Source organism: Pseudonaja textilis, chromosome 5, assembly GCF_049901715.1.
Source record: "Pseudonaja textilis isolate UNSWEBS1 chromosome 5, rPseTex1.2, whole genome shotgun sequence".
Taxonomy (NCBI): Eukaryota; Metazoa; Chordata; class Lepidosauria; order Squamata; family Elapidae; genus Pseudonaja; species Pseudonaja textilis.
In genome coordinates, this window is record NC_141994.1 from 53,038,842 (window position 1) to 53,059,849 (window position 21,008).

Genomic DNA, 21,008 nt, shown 5'->3' on the forward strand with positions numbered 1-21,008 from the left:
ACTTAGAATACTGCATCCAGTTTTGATGACTACAATATAAAAAAGATGTTGAGACTCTGGAATGGTTGCAGGAACTGGGCACGTCTAGTCTAGTAAAAAGAAAGACTAGGAGTGACATAATAGCAGTATTCCAATATTTGAGGGGCTGCCACAAAGGAGAGGAGGTTGAATTATTTTCCAAAGCACCAAAAGACAAGACTAGAATCAACAGATGAAAACTAACCAAGAAGAGAAGCAACCTAGAACTAAGGAGAAATTTCCTGACAGTGAGAACAATTAACCAGTGGAACAGTTTGCCTTCAAAAGTTATGGTTACTCCATCACCGAAGGCTTTTAAGAAGAGACTGGGCAGCCATATTCCTGAAATGGTATATGAGCTCCTGCTTGAGGAGGGGATTGGACTGGAAGACTTCCAATGTCTCTTCCAACTCTGATGATGCTCTATATTCTAGAATAGGTTATTTTAATAGAAAGCTATGTTTAGGTATTAGAATCTACATGGTCCAGTTTGCTTTTCCTGCAGTGTCCAATCAGATGTTTATGAAAAGTCTTCATGTAAGACACGAATGCAATAAGATCCATCCTTCCAGTCATATGTCCTAGTCACATGGATAGAGAGATGTAATATCTCTGACACATTGAAAGTAGAACATAACTATAATCATTAGCATGTATCCATGGACTCACTCTCTGCTGTGTGCTATTAGTTCATTTGTCACTTACATATTTTCTAATTGGCATGATTTGCCACATTTTGGGAGCTGTTTTCAATGTTTGCACCTATGGTTTAAGATCCATGCATATGCACTTAGATTTGACACACCCACTCTAGAGGAATGGTTTAGTGAAGTTGAAAGATTTTGCTGAATGAATACACTGACTTTTTTGATTGGAGAGAAGCATTATCTGTATTTATTGGTGACTGGAAGCCTCTTACCGTTGTTTTGCGTAAAAATGGGTGGGGGGGGAGAACTTGTGATTTATGGTTTTGACAATTAGACAGGATAGCTGTAGAAAAAAAGAGAAATATAGTGTAACTTTAGAGAGAGAGGTAAAAATATATTTGCACTTAATTGCAGAATAACAGAAGCCATTTCTTTATACTTTGCTATTTTTTTTACTTTTCTTCAATTTTGTTCTTTTCTTGCATGTTTTGGTTTTTCTTTGATTTCTTTTTCTTTTTTCTTCTTACTTTATGTTAGTTCATGCAAGTTTTTAATCTATTTGTTTAAAAGTTTTAATAAAAATGATAAACAAGATGTATTTATATATAAATAACCATGTGCTGTCATATGGTTATTTAGTATCCTGTTATCCTAGTATAATAGTATCCTATTATCTTAACTTATGTTACACCAGTAGTAAATTCAGTTTGCAAATAGATACAATATTTCCTAAACAGATAATAAGTTTAAGTCTCAGTCAAGCTTCTCTTTCAAATAATAGAGCTGAAAAGCAGAGAACAAGACCATTTTCTCTCCAAGAAAATAATAAGAATTTAAAAAGAGTCCTACTTACAATTTTTCTTCCCTTTAATTAATAAAAGTATGCTTTGGAGTGTGACAGAAAAAATGTGATCAATGTACATGATAGGTTATGATTAATAATGGTCTAGGGAGGTTTAAGAGACATGAGACGCCCCATAAACATAGAATTAATGTTGGAGTTAGCATTTTTATAATGTCCATTTTGGCATCTATTCCAGCACATAATGTTAGTAGCTTTATTTGCTGTTTAATTAATGCACTTTAAAAAATAAAGCAAACATCTCTTCGCAAAACCATAACAATTCAGTACATGAGTTATGTGGGTTTGAGCTGGCACAGCTAACAAAAACATTCTTACTGCCATTTTATTTCCACTAACCATTTGTATTGTAAACTTGAGGAAAATATTCCATGCCAGATTTTAAGTTCATTTTCAGGGCATATGGAATAATAAGGCCAGACAGGCTGTATATTAGATTCCTTGAAGTGCAACATAATTTGCTGCAATTAGGGGCACAGAGTTATGTGCTCTTAAACTATGCAATCCCACATAATATTGTACAGTTGTGCACAGTTGTTTCCTTCCTTAATTTGCCCCACCATAATTTCAGAAATAGTTGGATGAAGCTTCTTGAACAAGTGATATTCTAAGAGTGAATATTCTTCATTGGAGTTTGGTTGCCTTCATTTTAGCTTGGGAGGGCCACCGAGATGTATTTTGAAAAATATTATTTAATTTTTATGGGAAAGAGGTTTGTAAAATCAGGGTTGTAAAATCTGCCTGGTCTTAATTAGCAATAGCAATCATTTATGGACATCTAATAACAGGGCTTGAGAGCGATGAAATTATTGCTTCAGTCACCATACATTTAGCATCATGAAAAGACAGGTGGTCAATAGTTATAAATTTATTACTGTTCAGTTGCACCACTCTTTGTGAAATTCAAATCACTGTATTTTTATGATTAGAAGTTACAGTACAATCGTAGACTTGGAAGTCTATGAACTTTCTGAATCCAACTCCTTCTCAATGCACGGATTTGCATTTAAAGCATCCTACTCAAGGAATACAATCAAGATCAAGTGAGGTACTAATACCACTCTATAAAGCCTTAGTAAGGCCACACCTAGAATACTGCATCCAGTTTTGGTCACCACACTATAAAAAAGATGTTGAGATTCTAGAAAAAGTGCAGAAAAGAGCAACCAGGATGATTATGGAATATATCATGGAATATATGAAAAATGCTTACGGAACTGGGCATGGCTAGTCTAGTGAAGAGAATAATAGGGAAGACATGATAGCAGTCTTCCAATATTTGAGGGGCTGCCACAGAGAAGAGCGAGGTCAAACTATTTCCAAGGTACCTGAAGGCCAGATAAGGAATAATGGATGGAAACTGATGAAGGAGAGATTCAACCTAGAAATAAGGAGAAATTTTCTGACAGAACAACGAACCAATGGAACAGCTTGCCTTTGCAAGTTATGGGAGCTTCATCACTGGAGGCTTTCAAGAAGAGATTGGACTGCCATTTGTCAGAAATGATGTAGGGTCTCCTGTTTGGGCAGGAGGTTGGACTAGATGGTCTACAAGGTCCCTTCCAACTCTGTTAATCTAATCTAATCTAATCTAATCTAATCTAATCTAATGTCTCTGCTTAAATATATCCAATGAACAGGGAGAAGTGTAAATGATTCTACTACCACAATGCTCTTAGTGTTAGAAAATATTTTTAATAACATTCAATCAGGATTCACCTCCTTCAATTTAAGTCTTTTTTGCTATGTCTTGAACTGAGGAATAATAGATTACACTTTTTTTATTAAAGACATAGCAAAACATAGACTTTCTTATAACATCTTTTAAGTTATTTGAAGAATGCTATTAAATCCATATTCTCCACCATCATCACTACCAATCATCTTGACTAAGCTCCTTCAATAGATGGTCACAGAGCTTGCTTTTCTACAGTGTGATGCCCAGAACTAGACTTGAGGGAAAGTCAGAATATGAGAGGACTCCAACTGACTTTTCAGAAGAATGTTTTATTATTATAATTTTGTATTGCTACAAGCCAGGGCATTTTTCCAGCAAAACCTATCCCCTTCACAGGGATGATACTATTGAGATAATCCAAGTTCCAGCAAATTTATTTTCAAAAAGAAGCAAAGAATTGTTAATCAAAGCGACTTATTGATACAAGGAACATATTCATTTAAGTGAGTAAACAATTACCATTGTTTAATTCAGGATATTCAGATACAGGAAGTCCTCAATTTACAGTAGTAATTGACCCTGCAGTTACCGTTGTAAATCATGTCAGTCTTTAAACACACAATCATGTGACCGTGTCCAATTTTTCAACCTTTTTTGTGATGATCATTAAACAAATGCTGCAGTTGCCAAGTGAACCCACTGTAAGTAAACACCAGATTTCAGTGAAAACATCACAATGTAGTCACATGATGATGGGATGCTGCAAACTTCTGGAAATGTGGACTGGTTGCCAAACACCCAAAGTATGATCACATGACCATGGGGGGCAGCCATCAGAACTTTGAAACTGGGTCATAAGTATCTTCTGGAGGGTGCTCTGGATGTAAATGAAACATGCAAGTCCTTCCACCTCTTTATATACTGATTCTCTACACGTTATTTGAAACCACTAATACCCTCTTTAAATAATGTCTCTGTCCATAGGATGTACTTAAGCTTGAGTTCCAAGCATAGTTCCAGATGTCTCTTTCCTGAAAACTTGAGATTTTAGCAAGACCTAATCCTGCACCACATTATTCTTAGGAGTTAAAATAGGGTCTAAGAATCACATAAATCAGCCTAAAACTCCTAGAAGAAAACAAAATATATCTAAATAAAGATTTTTGAAGCTGGTTGGACTACACTGTCCATTCTTGCATTTAACAAAATATATTTTCCATATCTTAGATGTGTCAGTATTTACAAGGAGGAAAGGCACAAGGCCCCCATTGCTAATTAAATAAAATGTGGAATTCATTCCATACGGGCAGGCAATTATAGCCAATGTTTTCAAATTTAACAAGCCATCAGTGTGATGTCAAAGTGACTTAACCAGCTGTGGCACTTAACTCCAGTACTGTGGTCACAGAAAGGAAATTCAGAGAGATTTGGCTTTTGGCCCTGGAAAACAGCCATGGACAAAAAACAACACAGCTATAATTTCTGGAATCAAAAGAACTTCAGACGCCATACCCACCCTGTCCCCCTGGGTTACACCACTTGGAATGTCTGCATTTTGTGGTGTTATGACTCCCAGGACTGTTTGGGGTAGTGATCCTGGCATGTTTTCTCTGGAATGCCATTCCATTTTGCCAAGTGCCTTTGTGTATGCCTGTGTGTGTGTGTGTGACATGCTTAAAACAATGTTATGTTAGCACTTGTTAGCTGCTAAATTTGTAGCTTATGGTTTCATGTTCAATGGGGCAATCATTAGAAACCTAATGAAAGCACGGTGGAAATTGGTACAGATATAAATAGTGATTTACAGAGGTTTGGGATCACATCTGTAAAGCTCATTTAATTCACATTGGTCTCAGACAAAGAGCTCTGTGTTAGATGACATCTCTGAAGGATTTATTCAGGAGAAAGGGCCTTATCTCTTTACACTGCTTAATGAACAATAGTACATACAATCAGATTGTATGTATGGTCTATGGCGATTTGTGTGTGTGATCTAGTGCAAAATTTTTAAAGAAAAAATTATAAAATGTGTACAAACATACAGTTAAAGAATATTTGGCCTCTAGTTATTATTGGACTCCAAGTACTATCGGCCTTATCCTTAAACGGGCTGGCTAGGTATAGAGTAATGTCCATTTTTATTTCTGATGCAGAAAGCCAAGCACTTGGAAGAGCTAACGCAAAAAAAACTTTCTGCAAAAGTTATGTCTTTTAGAACATTTGTTTGGATTAATTTGGAAGGTACTGTTTACTTGTGTTTTCAAAGAGGTTTTAAACACAACTTAAGGTTTGTGTGAAATAGAATCATAGGACTGGAAGGGACTTTGAGGTCTTCTAGTCCAGTCCGCTGATCAATCATTTCTTGAAACCCACCGGGGATGGAGAATCCACAACCTCGGGAGACATGTTATTCCCTTGACTAATTGTTCTCACAGTAAGTAAATTTCTCCTTAGTTCCAGGTTGGATCTCGTTTCTGACTAGCTTCCACTAATTGCCCTCAGGTAATTTGGAGACTAAATTGATCCCCTCTTCCCTGTGAAAGCCCTTCAAGTATTGGAAGATGGCTATTGTGTCACCCGCTAACAGGGGTGTAGCTACAGGTTCAGTGGCTTTGCGGTGCGTGCGTATGCACGCTGCATGCAATTAACAAACTGCTGAGCTGCCCAGACAGTTGAGTAATGCTGCGCACAGGTGTGCAGTGTTTGAAAAAGCACTTTTTTCCTGCTTTTTCAACCACAGCTGTGGCGCACAAAGCAGCTGAGGTTGAAAAAGCAGGAAATAAAGGACAGGTAAGTGCCCGGGCAGGTGGGTGGGCCAAAACAGCAGCAGACACAGAACTGGTTCGGTGTCTGCTGCTCTTCAGAGCTACTGGTTCTACAGAGCTGGACAGAACCAGTAGAATCCCACCCCTGCCCACTAAACTTCTCTTCATTTAGGCTAATCATACCTAATTTTCTTAGTTCAGGGGTGTCAAACTCAAGGCCTGTGGGTGAGATCCAGCCCACAGGATGCTTAGATCTGGTCCCTGGGGCTGCCCTGGAAACTGTGAAGGAACAGCCCATGGTGCTTCTGCCAGTGAAAACAGAGCTCAGGAGGGCCCCTCCCAAGCTCCATTTTTGCTGACAGAGTGCTAGGGCCACCACAGACCCCTCCCCCAAAAGGTCAAATGCAATCCTGATGTGGCCCTCAATGAAATTGAGTTTGACACCTCTGCCTTAGTTCCTTGTTATCAATTTTAAGATGTGTGGACTTCACCTCCCAGAATTCTGCTATCTGGATCTAGATATCAATACTAAAGGAAAGAAAAAAAGGATCAACGAGAATTAGTATAAAAATTGTTTTGAATATGAACGTTATCTTCATCCAGGTTTCAGCTGTCAATAATGTTATACCCATTGGATTCAATTGCAGAGCTGAATGATAGTCTATGTTAACCTGAACATCTTGAAGGACAATAATGGACTCCAAACAGGCATTCTCTCCATGAAAATGCATTTTAAATCATTATTATAACAGCACATTTTACATACCTAGACATCACTATAAATTTAAACAGGGGATAGTGACTGAGATTTTCCAGTTATTGTAAACTACTAGCATCCTCATCACTGACCATGGCCAATCAAAACTTCAGTGAGTTGTGGTTTAACCACATTGATTGATTGATTTAATTCTTTATTGTCATTGTACATATATACACAGTATACATACAACAAAATTTACATAACACCTAGAGACCAGACTCAACATGCACACACACATGACAATCCCCAAACACCTCCCCACCCACCAAAATTCCTCACCTTCTAAAAACATAGAAGCATCCACACAACAGACCAAGTAATACTGTCCAAAAGCTCACTGATGGTGGTCCTTAAGTTCATTGTTAAGTGCAATTATAGCTCTGGGATAAAAACTATTCAGAAATGTGTGGTCCGAGTTTTAAATATTCTGTATCTTCTGCCAGAAGGCAACAGTTCATAAAGATTGTAAGCAGGATGGGAAGAGTCTCTGAGAATGTTGTCCAACTTCATCAAACAGCGAGTTGCAAAGATGTCATCCAGGGCTGGCAGCTGGAGCCCAATTATATTCTGGACAGTTTTAATGATTCTCTGTAGAGCTTTTTTGTCTGCTACAGAGCTGCTCCCATACTCATTGTTCTTATTAATGAGTCCCACCACTGTTGTGTCATCCACAAATTTAATTATTGCATTGGTGTTATACAATGGGGTGCAGAATAAAGGAAGGGGCTTAACACACAACCTGGGGGCTCCGCTTAGTTCCCACAGTCATCACTTCTCTTCTGTGTTGCTTGATGTTAGCTCAGCTTTCTCAAATCTAGAACCCCCCAGATGTCTTCAGGCTTCAGGCTTCCAAATTGTCAAGTGGTTTGGCAACAAGGTCTACTTATAAAGAATATTTTGACAATATATTCAAACTAAACAAACTATCAGACATTCTTGAAATCTACTTAACTTGTGTGAGATTAATAATAACAAACAATGAAGCATTTGAATATTCATGAATACATGTATACTATAATGGCCTTTATGTTAGTAAAAAAGGTAACCTCAGAAATATCCATGAAGGCTTTTTTTGAATTAATTCATTTCTCTATTATTCTTAAACCTGCAAGGATATTTCACATCCCAGTCTATCAGTGTGATAACACAACAATACAGCTATTCAGAATCTTGTAATAGTTTCCCGTACATACGATTTGTATTTAGTTTAACGTGTTGTATGAATTCAACCATTGCAGTTTCTTCTCCAAGCCATAGTTAAAATAAATCTCATTTTAGATAATACATAGCTCAAATATTGGAATACTACCTAATTGAAGGAAATTAGGATTCTAATTGAGCCTTGCTTTCTGCAGGCTCTAAACCTATGCTATCCATATGTTGGAGGAAAATCTGAAATAAGAGAGCTTTGTGAATGAGTAAAAATTACCCAATCTTGAACTGTTAGGGCTGAAACTCAAAGAAACTTCTATCTGCAAAATATGCTGCCTGCTATACATGAAGAACATAAAAATAGGGCTAGCAGGAGATAGCCAGAGTGATTTGTTATTAATAGTTATAATTAAGTTTTCTTTTTTGTTTTGTCTCTTCACTTCAGCAAATAATAAAGTTGCCAAAGCAATTTCTCATAGAGGAATAACATCACTTCATTTGCATTCCCCCTTAAATAGCATTGTTTAATAGATTTTTTTTTTGTTTCAGCAAATATTTAAATACTATTAAAACTCTTATTCTCATGATCTTTAACTGGATGAAAAGGTGCATTACATGGCAACAATTTTTGAACCAAGGTACCTTCAAGTACACTAACTTACAGAATCTGTCCAAAATCCAAGTCCCATAAGGGAATGAAATTTTGGGAAGTTGTGGTTGTTTCACTGCTCCTCGACTGCTGCTGTGTGCTACTGGATTACTTCTGTGGTCACATGAATTTCATTTGCAATGTTCTGTGACAATATTGCAGCTAGTATCACAAGAGGGGAGGGAGGGCAGGGAAGGGCAGGGAAGGGAAGAAGGAGGAAGGGAGGGAGGGTCTTCTGCTCCCACTGCTTTTTTGCCCACACTTGGTTATTCTGTACTTCAGTTTAGGTACAAAAATATCTCTGAAACCATGACCCACAGATTGTCTAGTGATCTAACAAAAGTGTAGCTTTTTAAATGCAATTTAAATTAAACCCTTTGCATAAAAGATTAATCCTTTCAGTTTTCTGATCTATCTAACTAACTCCTCCAGATTCATTTTATCTCCATGGTGACAAGGATGGATTCGCACTGAAACAGTGAGCTATGTCATGCTTTGTGTTCTTAGATAATAGCTAGAGTGGCTGATAGAGTGCTTTTCTGAATTTGGGGGGTTTTTTTTGGAGGAATGGAGAACTCCCTGATTATTAATTTGCTACAGTCTCACTGAGCATCTCTGTCCAGTGCTGAGTTAAGAAATAATTATGTTGACAGACTCAAAGTGCATTTTCAGATAAATGACTCAGAATTAAAGAGAGCAAATACAGTACTTTGTTTCTTTAACTATTTCAGCTGGAGTCCTGAAATATTTTAGATTCAGTCTGCCTTTCCTTTCAAAGAACAAAATATATCCAGAGTTGGAAAAACTGGTAAACATTAGGAATGGGTATGAAAGAAAATTGATTACCCTTCATTTTAATGTAAGGTTATCTAATTTTGCATTTTAAAATGAGTATGCAAATAACAATTTGGTTGTTCACTACATTCTCCAATTGACAGAATTCACATAGACACAGAAAGCATTATGTTAAGCTTGATTGCATATACTCTACACTAAACAAAACTGTAAACAAAAGTGCATGTTTGGAGAATACATGGACAAAATTACATACATTCTTTGAAAAAAAAAAAGTACTAGCATGAGAATGAGACTCTGGTAATTACTGAAGGACAATTGGTTCTTTTTCCATGAATCAGATAAAATGAAATAGTCTGACATTAAATTTTTTGCATGCTATTCCTGTAACCCTCAATACAGAAATAAAACCACTGTATTCTGCCTAAGCCTATATTGAGGGGTTATGGCCTGCTAAATTATCAGAGGAATAGGCAGTGACAAAACGGACTTCTCTTCATTTGAAAGCCTGCTTAATTACATGGTGCAGTGTTTTGTAGAACAAAGTAAGGTTCCCCAAACTACCAAAAAATGTGATTGTTAATTTACCATGTGTATTACTTAGAATTGCAACCACACAGAACCAATGTTTCAAGGGCTTATTATATTTATATTTCAAGAAATTAGAAATAATTTTTTCTTTCCTGCCATTAGAAAACATGCTAAAATATGTAACACAGTGCTGTGGTATGGAATTTTCTAAATATTTCTGTTAATTTAATAAAAAGAAATAGCTAAAGTTTGAATATGTAATGTAATAGGCTGTCTTTAGAGTAACTAGGTAGGCTGCTTCCTCTCAAACATTCCTGCTCTGAATTCAGCCTCCGCAAAAAGGAGAGACATGCATACCCTTATAGAAGAAGCAAGAAAACGCTGATCATCCAGATGTGCTGAATTATAATTCACAACACCCTTTATTATTATTGAACATGCTGGTTGAAGCTGCTGGAATGTGACAACATCTGCAGACCTCCATTTCCTTACCACAACTCTGTAGAGTTAAAACACATTTCAGTTATAATAAGACTCTAAAGCAATTGGTCATTTAGTTTTGCTTCTGTTCTTTAAAAAAAGAAAAGAAAAAGGCAGATTAATATTTTAGTAACCATTAGGCAGTTGCCACAAATAGGAAACATTCTACCAATCCTTTCTGGTGCTTCAGGATCCTTGGAAATTATGAGCAGGATCTTTGTATTTCATTCTCTACTGATGTTTAAAATATCTAAAGGAAGAGGATATCCTTTACTTCCAATATTTTTCAGGATTGTTGCCCAGCATGAATTAAAACTCCAAGATTTTCCTTTTTGTCTTATTTCCCATTTTCATGTCCTTTACTTCTAAAACTCATTCTTCACAAGGAAAGATTTAGAACGTTCATTCCTAAAATGTCAGACTGTAATTTCCAGTCCAGACTAACGTACCCACTGATTAACATAATTGTAATGTAAATGTGAGATTTGAAACAGCAGACCATTATTTGTTTCTAGTCTTTGTATATTTGCAATGGGTAAGCAACTTTTCTTCCAGTAGTCCTGCAGTGGTTGACCCGGATTGCTCATCTGACAGTCGTGAGTCTCTCGTTGCTCATCACCAGATGTCCAGGAACTCCAACACCTGGGGCAGTCCAAATCAAAGACAGATAGTCCTCAACCTATAACCATTCTTACATCTTACAACCTAGGGTAGCCCTTGTTGATCTAGGCATCCACCAGTCTATAGATTTTTGTAAGTTATTGTATGTCTCACCATATGGTTTACACCCAAAACAATCTTTGTCTGGCTCCCTTGATGAGACCTGTCCAGTATGGTTAAACCTCTGGCATATCTCTCCTCTTCCTCAGAGCACACAAGCTCCATGGCCAAATGAACTTGGAATGAAATGAAGCAATGGGTGGAAACTAATCAAGGAGAGAAGCAACTTAGAACTAAGGAGAAATTTCCTGACAGTTTAATCAGCGGAACAACTTGCCTCCAGAAGTTGTGAATGCTCCAACACTGGAAGTTTTTAAGAAGAGATTGGATAACCATTTGTCTGAAGTGGTGTTGAGTTTCCTGCCTAAGAAGGGGGTTGGACAAGAAGACCTCCAAGGTCCCTTCCAACTCTGTTATTCTATGTTATTTATGATTATTATTATGGTTGAATGCACAGTCAGACTAATGTTTATACAGAATTTGGCATTGTTGCACTCGGCTCGAGCCGTGCATGACACCACCACAGACTCCAGCCATGGACTTACCGGGCGTTTGCCAGCTGACAGGAAGGAGAGTGAATGCCTGGACTGTATGTGTGGTGGCGGCAGCAGGCATGGCTGATATAGACCGGCTGGATAACCATGATGTGACACTCAGCTGATTGTCAAAGAACCGAGGCTGCAAGACAAATGCTGTGAATGTCTGGAGGACGCTATGGCAGGCAGCGACGAAACTGGTGAAGGGTTGTTGAGTTGTTTGAGTGGTGGTAGGCACACATTTTGGAGAGGAACGTGGGGCGAATGGGTTGTTAGTTTCTGTGGAGGGTGCTGCCAGATATCGGAAGCAGGGCAGTTGTAGGATAGGATAAATGGAGCTCCAAAACAGCAGACGCGCAGAGCTGACTTTAATTTGATATTCTTGCTGCTTCTTGATGTCGCTACAACTGTGAAGGAATTAAACTCTTTACTGGCTTGTTTGGACTTTGCCTCATCTGAAGTGCTGACCACAGAGTGGCTGAGAGGCATTTTTGTGCACTTATCGAGTTCTTCCCAAGAACTGTGCTAGGCAGACGTTATTTAATACTATTAAAGTACTATTGCAGGGTATAAGCTATTCCAAGTAAAACTGCCTTTTGCAATTGACTGATGGTGATATCCTTTTCTTGTCTGACTTGATTTCTAATAGCAAATCATTATTTCTTTGCTTTCAGTCTTTGTATATTTTTGATGGAAAGCATTGTGTTTTTTTTTTTGTTATTAGCTAGAGAACCAGGCAGCAATGGGTAACTATGAAAAACTTCATAGAAACTTAGAGGTGACCATAATTTTGTTGTTGTTGTTGTCGTTGTTGTTGTTGTTGTTATTTCCAATTAGCTGGTATAATATTCTATGAGGAATCTTCAAATATTAAAGAGGAGAGAATGATGAAACTCATCTTTCCCACTCCTGCAAATGGCAAATTGTTTTCAAAGAGCACAAATAAGCAATATATTCATAAGCAACAAGTCTGTAAAATTTCAGAAGATAAACAACTATTTAAGAAATTCAGCAACGATACAATCTGAAGTAATAATGAATAAAATAAAATTCAAAGTTCTTTTTTTTCTGTTCAAGACTACATCATCTGATAGGAGGAGTTGGATTATAGATGTGAATGAGACAGAAGAACTTATGTAACCAGCACTTTCTTACTATGGCACGATGCATTTCTTTCCCAGATCTCTCAAACCTCAACAAACTTTTAATATTTTTCAACATAGAATTGAGAACTGACATGGAACAAGGAGTTCTGGAAAGCCTCTGTCACATACTATTTTTCCATTCCTCCCCAGTGCACCGTTATTGAAGATCCCTGAAACATTAGAAGATTGTCTTGAAAATCACACTCTGCCTTTCCCTCCTGATTTACCTTATGCTTTTAACAGATAACAGATAATCAAAGTTGGAAGGTACCTTGTAGGTCATCTAGTCCAACCCCCTACCCAAGCGGGAGACCCTACACCATTTCTAACAAATGGCAGTCCAATCTCTTCTTGAAAGTCTCAAGTGATGGCGCTCCCACAACTTCTGAGGGCAAGCTCTTCCATTGGTTGATTGTTCTCACTGTCAGAAAGTTTTTCCTTATTTCCAGGTTAAATCTCTCCTTGTTCACTTTCCATCCATTATTCCTTGTCTGGCCTTCGGGTGCTTTAGGAAATAGCTTGATCCCTTCCTCTCTGTGGCAGCCCCTCAAATATTGGCAGACTGCTATCATGTCTCCCCTGGTCCTTGTCTTCACCAGACTAGCCAAGCCCAGTTCCGGCAACCATTCATTGTATGTTTTAGCCTCCAGTCTCCTAATCATCCTGGTTGCTCTTCTCTGTACTTTTCTAATATGGGGAATTTTTACAGAAGCATGACCAACCATTCAATCTGTTTCAAATAAATCTGAGAAAGTTCAGATTCAAATGCACCTTCCTCTGGGAGAAAATGTTCTTCAAGTCAGATATCTTCTGAAAGTCTAATTTCGGTTCTGGCCTTGATTAAATTCCATATATTCCTCTTACTCTGTATGAATTCTGAATTCTCTGGGTTACCTGAGAACAAATATGACTGAACTCTGTGAGATTTAATTATGGCTAAACATACACAAATAATTGCAAAAAAATGGTTCATGAGTATATACCGTAAGCAGTTGTGCATTATTATATCTAGACTGTAGGACTGAAATATTAAGCTGTCTTTTCAAACTTGAATACTGTAATTAAATGATCGTTATCAAAGTAACATGTTTTTCTTATCTTTTAAACTAAAAGAGATCATTTGAATATTCTAAAACATGCGATGTGCATAAAAGGGTATAGTCTGAAATGTTTAAACTCAAGTATACCTCTCCCATATTTTATTTAAGGGCAATTAATAAAAATGACTAAGCTATCTGGAGAGTGTGATGACTCATTACCTTATCAATTGTCTGCAGAATTGGCAAGTTTTTCAGCCACCAGGGGCATCCGGGAAATGTGACTACCATCTCCTGAACCCTGCGCCCTATCGTCCTTCTATATATTTCAGAACACTGCAAAAGATAAAGATGTGAGGTAATACACCTACAAAAATCAGTAAGAACCACAAAGAAATGTTTCAGTGTTTCTGCTCAATGCCATCTTGTTTCTCTATCCTGCTTGTCTTGAAGTCATATCTTGCAAGATCAGGTCTTTTGAAATTCATGAGGGATCAGAGGAGCTTAGAATTGGCTCTGCACAATTATTTTATCTACTAACCAGCTGCGCCTGTTCTGTGCAGCTATCTGAACATCTGGGTACTTCTGTTCGTTTTTCTGGCCTGACCACTTCTTTTTTTTTTTTAAACCAAATCATGATGGATGAGCACATCTACGCTGTTTGATATATAATGCAGCACACATCAGTATGTGTTGTGATGGACAGCGCCTGGAACTACTTTGTAGATGCTAGGAACAAAGGATTTTCTTTCACTAAATATGGATTGGATGATACTGATACATTATCTCAATGTACTAAAATTGACCATGTGATACCACTTATATAAGAGAGAGAGTCTGAGGGCAACAAAAGTGTGTTCTGACACTACCACAGTTGGTTTTCATGTTGCTCTGATATGCCTACTCATTTTTCATTCTTTAGAAAGTGCAAATAATGATTAACAAAGGAACCCGATGCAGTTTTTCTTTTGAATAAGGCTGTAGCTTATTAGTTGCTAAGGACAAGTTCTACACTGGCAGAACATTCAGGAAACGTATAAGGCAATTTACTTCTTCTAAAGCTTTGTGTTCATTTTAAAAGATCGAAAGAAGGAATGAGATGAAAATTATTGGACAACTGAGAGGAAGAGCTGCTAGGTTGTTGATACAAAGAGAAATCTTAAATCTTAAATTAAGATTGGTGGGCAAAGGAAAAGAACCATACTGGTTTAATTTAGGAAAAGATGGTTTATTTATCTGCATCTCACTAAATATTTATATTTATATTTTGGAATCTGATGGATTCTAAGTTGTTTCCTAGATTAATATCTTATAGAAATTGTCAGTACAAGTAGTCCGGGACTTAAAAGAGTTCATTTAGTGACAGTTGAAAGTTATTTACTTACTTATAAAATTTGTATGGCTATCCATCTCACAGGAAGTGACCTGGAGTGGTGTACAATAATCTTTTAATAATTTTCTCTTAATTTTATATCTGATTCAGTGGTCAAGACACTCCCAGTTACTTCATTCAACTTTTAACACTCTGAAAAACTCAATGAAAAAGTTGATAAGCAGAATTTACTTGCAGAAGCTGTGTCACTTTTTAAAGTAAGACTCGTTTGTCTAGTAATGCTTTTTAATACTCTTTTTATCAATTTCCCTCAAACAAACATTAAGCAGATTGGCTCCTAATGTTCTAGAATTGTATTAGGTCTTATTTTTAAAACTGGTATTACAGTTTTTCTCTAAGTAATCCTGTCTTATATGGACTGCCCCCACTAAATATAGTCATGTAAGTAGCATCTGTTAAGAATGTTGTAGTTCATTTTTATGATGAACGGGCTAAATTAACATAAGATTTTTCTTTAAATTCATACATTCTAGAGACTGCTTGTTTATTTCTAAATGTTCCTCATCTTATTAGTTAGGTTGAAACATGAATTTGGCAGCAGTGCTAGATCTGTATCAAACAAAGCCGAACAAGACTTGATATAACAGAATATTTCAACACTGACAGATATTTTTGAGGTGTGGCAAAATGCAAATCAGCCATGCTCAAGATTATTGCCACTGATATCATTTTCTGCAGAATGTAATTTAATATTCTGAAGGCATGCTTGCTCCATATTCATTGTGGCATACTTTTACAGGTCTGAGCTGAAACTTATTTGTAGGTTTTGAAAGAAAGGCTTCATTGAACTGAATCGTTTGGTTCAACCTTTTCATTGCCATTCTGATGTGCATTATGAAATTTGCAGCATGAGTGAATTTTCTGGAGTCAGCAAAACACCCTCAATTTTGGCTAACCACCCAATCAGTCACCTTAGAATAAAATAAAAGTTAAAGGAGTTCCTGCGGGTTTTACTCTGCTAGTTGTTTCCTACTATAGAGGGTGGTACTCATCTCCATTTCAAGGCCATTGAACCAGTGTGGTCTGAACACATCTCCGCAGTCATATGGCCAGCATGATGTCAGAGAGCAATGTTACCTTCTCACATCATGGTACTTATTTATCTACTTGCATTTGCATTCTTTTGAAGTGCTAGCTGTGCAGAAGCTGAGGTGAGGATGGGAGATCACACTGCTGTGTGGCGCTTGAATCTCGAACCTGGGCTGCCAGCTTTTCAGCCAACAAGCTCAGCATCTTAACCACTAAGCCTTCACCCACCTTAGAATGAGGATGGTTGTAATTCATAACCGCATTCATCCCATGAAATCATTTATTGCAGATTTAGTGAAAATTCTACCCTCCAAACCTAGGGAAGATATTCTACCTAATCTCTGTGTGTCACAGCCCAACCCACTTCCCATCACAGGGATAGATAGGTGGTCCCTCAAATAACCAGTAGAGTAATATCTACTCTGTATATATGATATTTGAAATGTCTTAATGTTGTAAAAGAAACACAAAATTGTTTCTTTTGTTTATTCTGGGAAAACTTGAAAAGGTACTACCAGGTTGTGAGTGCTAGCATTTCAAAGGAAGATAATAAAACAGGAGAGAAGAAAACAATTCTTCTCCTTGGCTTGCTTTTCTATTTTGTGGATAATGGACTGTAACTTAGCAAAAGCAATGTATTTTTAAAAACTTAGGCTGGACGCCATCTCTCAGATATAAAGACTCCTCCTTTTCTTCCCTCTTGCTTAAGGTTTTCTCTCTCTTGCAAGCAGCACAAAGTCTGCAAGAGAACAACATGTGCTAATTTGGCTGTTTTTATTTCTCACCCAAAAGGGATCACCTGACATGTGAGTCTGAACAATTGAGGATTAAAGTCATGGAGGATGAATACACAATTTCTTCTTTCCTTGGACCGATGCCTGTTTGCGCTTCATAGATCTCATAGTCCTACTAATGCAACTTGATTTTAAAGGTAAATTTCCTTGTTTATGTAAGGAGTTGACTGCACTTTTGTCAGTCAAGTTACAAAAGGCATAGTTTTTACTTCAACACACACATGCAAATTGCTTGAGCAAGCTGTAAGGAGGACCAGTTTAAATCAATTGTTCCAACCATGTCTTCCTTCCTTCCTTCCTTCCTTCCTTCCTTCCTTCCTTCCTTCCTTCCCAAGCCAATTTAAAAATACTACATTTGAAATGAGAACTGTAAAGTTAAATTAAGAATAGTAGTAAATTAAATCATTTAAACATTTAAAACAAAAGGAGAGAAATAAGATTAATTAAATAATCACACAGCACATAAATTTGGAATTAATCTTTGAGATCTGGGATCTAGAACATGGTGATACCAAGCTGGTAATAGCACATATATGTGGTCATGAGAAACTGTGGTATTTGTGATGGCCATGATAGAAACTTATAGATAATGGTTGAAGTGCTCCAGGCCTAGACATAAGTGCTCCTGGGCCCATATTTATTACTTAGACAGTTGCACTTTCCAAATTAAATCAACATTAACATTAACATATTAACATTAACATATTAGCATGTCATTAATTCAATTTGTACAGCTGCCCATGTCATATTTGTGATTCGGAGGGCGGGGCTCACATAATTAAAAACAACCAAATAACACAATCAATAAGCAAAATACAATAATCAACACAAAACACAGTAACTGCCTTCAAAACAAAATTAAAAATCCAATTAAAAACCAGAAAACATAAAAAGCAAGCAAGCGAAAATCATGAGAAAATGGAATTGAACAAGCAGAAATCCTTCTGGATGAATCATTCAGGTCATAGTGAATAGAAACTTTTCTTTGTGTTACTTTAAGCTTTTAATGTAGGATTACTTTTCAAGATACAATAATAGAATGTAAGCAAGGGGTGACATATATAATAACAACAACAATAATAATAATAGCAGCAATAGCAATAGCACTTACATTTATATATCGCTTCATAGTGCTTTACAGCCTTCTCTATACAGTTTACTGAGTTAGCATATCGCTCCTAACAATCTGGGTCCTCGTTTTACCAACCTCAGAAGGATGGAAGGCTGAGTCAACCTTGAGCCTCTAAGAATCAAACTTTTGGAGTGAACAGTGAGGTAGGCTTGCAGTACTGCATTCTAATCACTGCACCATCATAGCTCTTTTTATTATAATAATAATAATAATAATAATAATAATAATAATAATAATAATAATAATAATAATAATAACAGCCTTTTGAAGACAACCAAGTCAAAAGCTGAATACAAAAAAGAAGTAATTGAGAAGCGAATTGAAAATTGGAAAAGCAAAGCTATGTGTGGCCGATACCTGAAAAGTATTGAAGCTGATCAAAAGTTTACCTGGAATTGGCTAAAATCAGGAATACTGAAAAAAGAAACTAAAGGCTTTATTTTGGCTGCTCAAGAACAAGACTTAGCCACAAATTGCATGAAGGCATGATTCAGCATGTCACCACCAACAGCAAATGCCACCTCTGTAATGAGAAAGATGAAACAGTTGACCATTTAATCAGTAGATGCAGCAAAAGTTCACAAACTGACTACTTAGAACGCCATAACTGGGTTGCTAAAATCATTCACTGGAAACTATGCCAAAAGTTTGGATTTGAGTATAGTAACAACTATTGGGAACATCAGGTTGAGAAGGTTCTGGAAAATGAAAAAGTTCTTGTGGGACTTCAGAATTCAGACAGATGGGCTTTTGGCCCACAACACACCTGACATAACAATAGTTGAGAAGAAAAGAGTTTGGTTCATTGACATTGCAATACCTGGTGATGCACGAATTGTAGACACCTAGCAAGAAAAAATCACAAAGTATCGGGATTTACAAATTGAAGTTGAGTGACTTTGGAAAAAGAAATCTTGTGTTATCCCAATTATAATTGGAACCCTTGGAGCAATACCTAAAGGGCTGTCTCACTAGTTGGAAATCCTGAATTTATCAAACTTGAATACCCTACTTGGAACAGCTTATATCCTCCGATGCTACCTGAACAGTTCCTAGGTCCTTGGTTAGGACTTGAGCTGTTGAGCTACCAACCAGCCCCAAAGGCTGTGAATCTCACTAAAGATTTAATAATAATAATAATAATAATAATAATAATAATAATAATAGTAGTAGTAGTAATAATAATAGCTGACCAGTGGAACACTGAAGAGACAGAAGGCCTGATTTTTACAGCCCAAGAACAAGCTATCAGAATGAATGCAATCAAAGCCAGAATAGAAAAATTCTATTGACAGCAGATATAAGGACTTGAAAATTGAACCATAGAGACTCTGGCATAAATCAGTGTAGGTGGTTCCAGTGGTACTTGGCAAGACCTAGGCAAGCACTTAAAAACAATTGGCACTGACAAAATCACCATTTGTCAGCTGCAGAAGGCCACCTTATAGGGATCTGCTGGCATAATCCGCCGATACATCACGCAGTCCTAAACGCTTGGGAAGTGTTCAACTAGTGATTTGTGATACGAAACTCAGCATAGTTAACTCGTTTGCTGTGTATACTGTCATTCTTGTGTATAATAATAATAATAATAAATATACTTTATACCAAAAGGCATAAATTTGACATTTTCATGGGGAACAAAAGTGTTTGCAAAATATGCCACCCCCACTTTAATTTTGTATGAATGGGAACACCCATTTCTTGCAAGGATCTTGAAGTAATGAGTCTAGTTATGCAAGTCAGCACAAGAAAAAGCCAAAAATTCTTCACATAGAGTCAAGTGTCAGGATAATAAACCAAAAATAACACAGCAATCATTACTTCAACATTTATCAGACTTCATTTTTTTAGTCAGTGAAAGTATGTGACACATTATTCTTTATCTTTTTTGAGACTGACTGAATGGAAAAATGGACTCTGTAATATGTTTTTGAGCTGCCAGCATAAATGGAGAAATTATTTAATAAAAGCAATATATTTAGCACATTATCCTATTATCTAGTAGAAAAAAATATATCTTCATTCTGAAGTTATGATCATTAATTCCTTAAGTTATATAAACTTAAGGAATTAATACATAAACTATTTTTTTTGGCTTCAAATGAAAGCCCCAAACATAATAAGTGGCTAAATAAATTAATGGCACATTCAGTAGCTACCATACTTTTATTTGTAGCAGATGTTGGCATATACAAAAATCGATAAATAATGTAACTATTATTTGCTTTTCTTTTTCCCTTTGCTAAAATAATACATTTCTTTGTACTAGATCATTCAACCATACACTGCGTTAGATATATCATGCCAGTAAAACTAAATAGAGACTTTACTGACATGAATACAGTTATATAGATCTACCTTACTACCTAACTCTTCACATACTTAAGAACTAAGGCTATGCAGGTCTTCAGAAATAATTTGGAGCAATCACATTAGAGCATGCAGGAGCATGAATGTAGCACTTGACTGCAACTCCTTAAAGCAGATTACACAGCTAATCTCAGCATGATTCTTTGTGTTGATTGGTATGGGCAACAGAATGTTGTTTTGCAGGTAATATCTAGATTAGAGAGCTTGTACAGAACTGCATGCATACATGTTGGAATAAAATAGAGTTTTGTTTCCACATGTGAAAAATGTGAAAAAACTGACAAATATAGTACTTGCCATTAGCAATGAATGCTGCATGTGACCAAGGATAATAACTTAGACTGCACTGCCTCCATCTCAGCAAAAAGCATTATGTAAAAAACTTCAGTTGGCCCAAAATATCATGTAAGACAAGGAAATGATAAAGAGAAGGAAGAAAGGAAGGAGGGAGGGAGGGAAAAGAGAGAGAGAGAGAGAATGGAAGGAAGGAAGGAAGAAAGGAAGGAAGGAAG

General features: G+C 36.7%; 1 long non-coding RNA gene across 2 annotated transcripts in view; it reads right to left on the bottom strand.

Moving 5' to 3' along the window:
* The window catches only part of LOC148125653 (uncharacterized), a 50,370-nt gene extending 41,622 nt beyond the window's left edge, over positions 1 to 8,748 (bottom strand). The window contains exon 1 of one of the 2 annotated variants that reach the window (XR_015743908.1): positions 8,545 to 8,748. This is a non-coding gene — a long non-coding RNA (uncharacterized LOC148125653). The remainder of the gene's footprint in view (positions 1 to 8,544) is intronic. The other variant, XR_015743907.1, reaches the window with a different exon arrangement.
* Between the last annotated feature and the right edge of the window lie 12,260 nt (positions 8,749 to 21,008).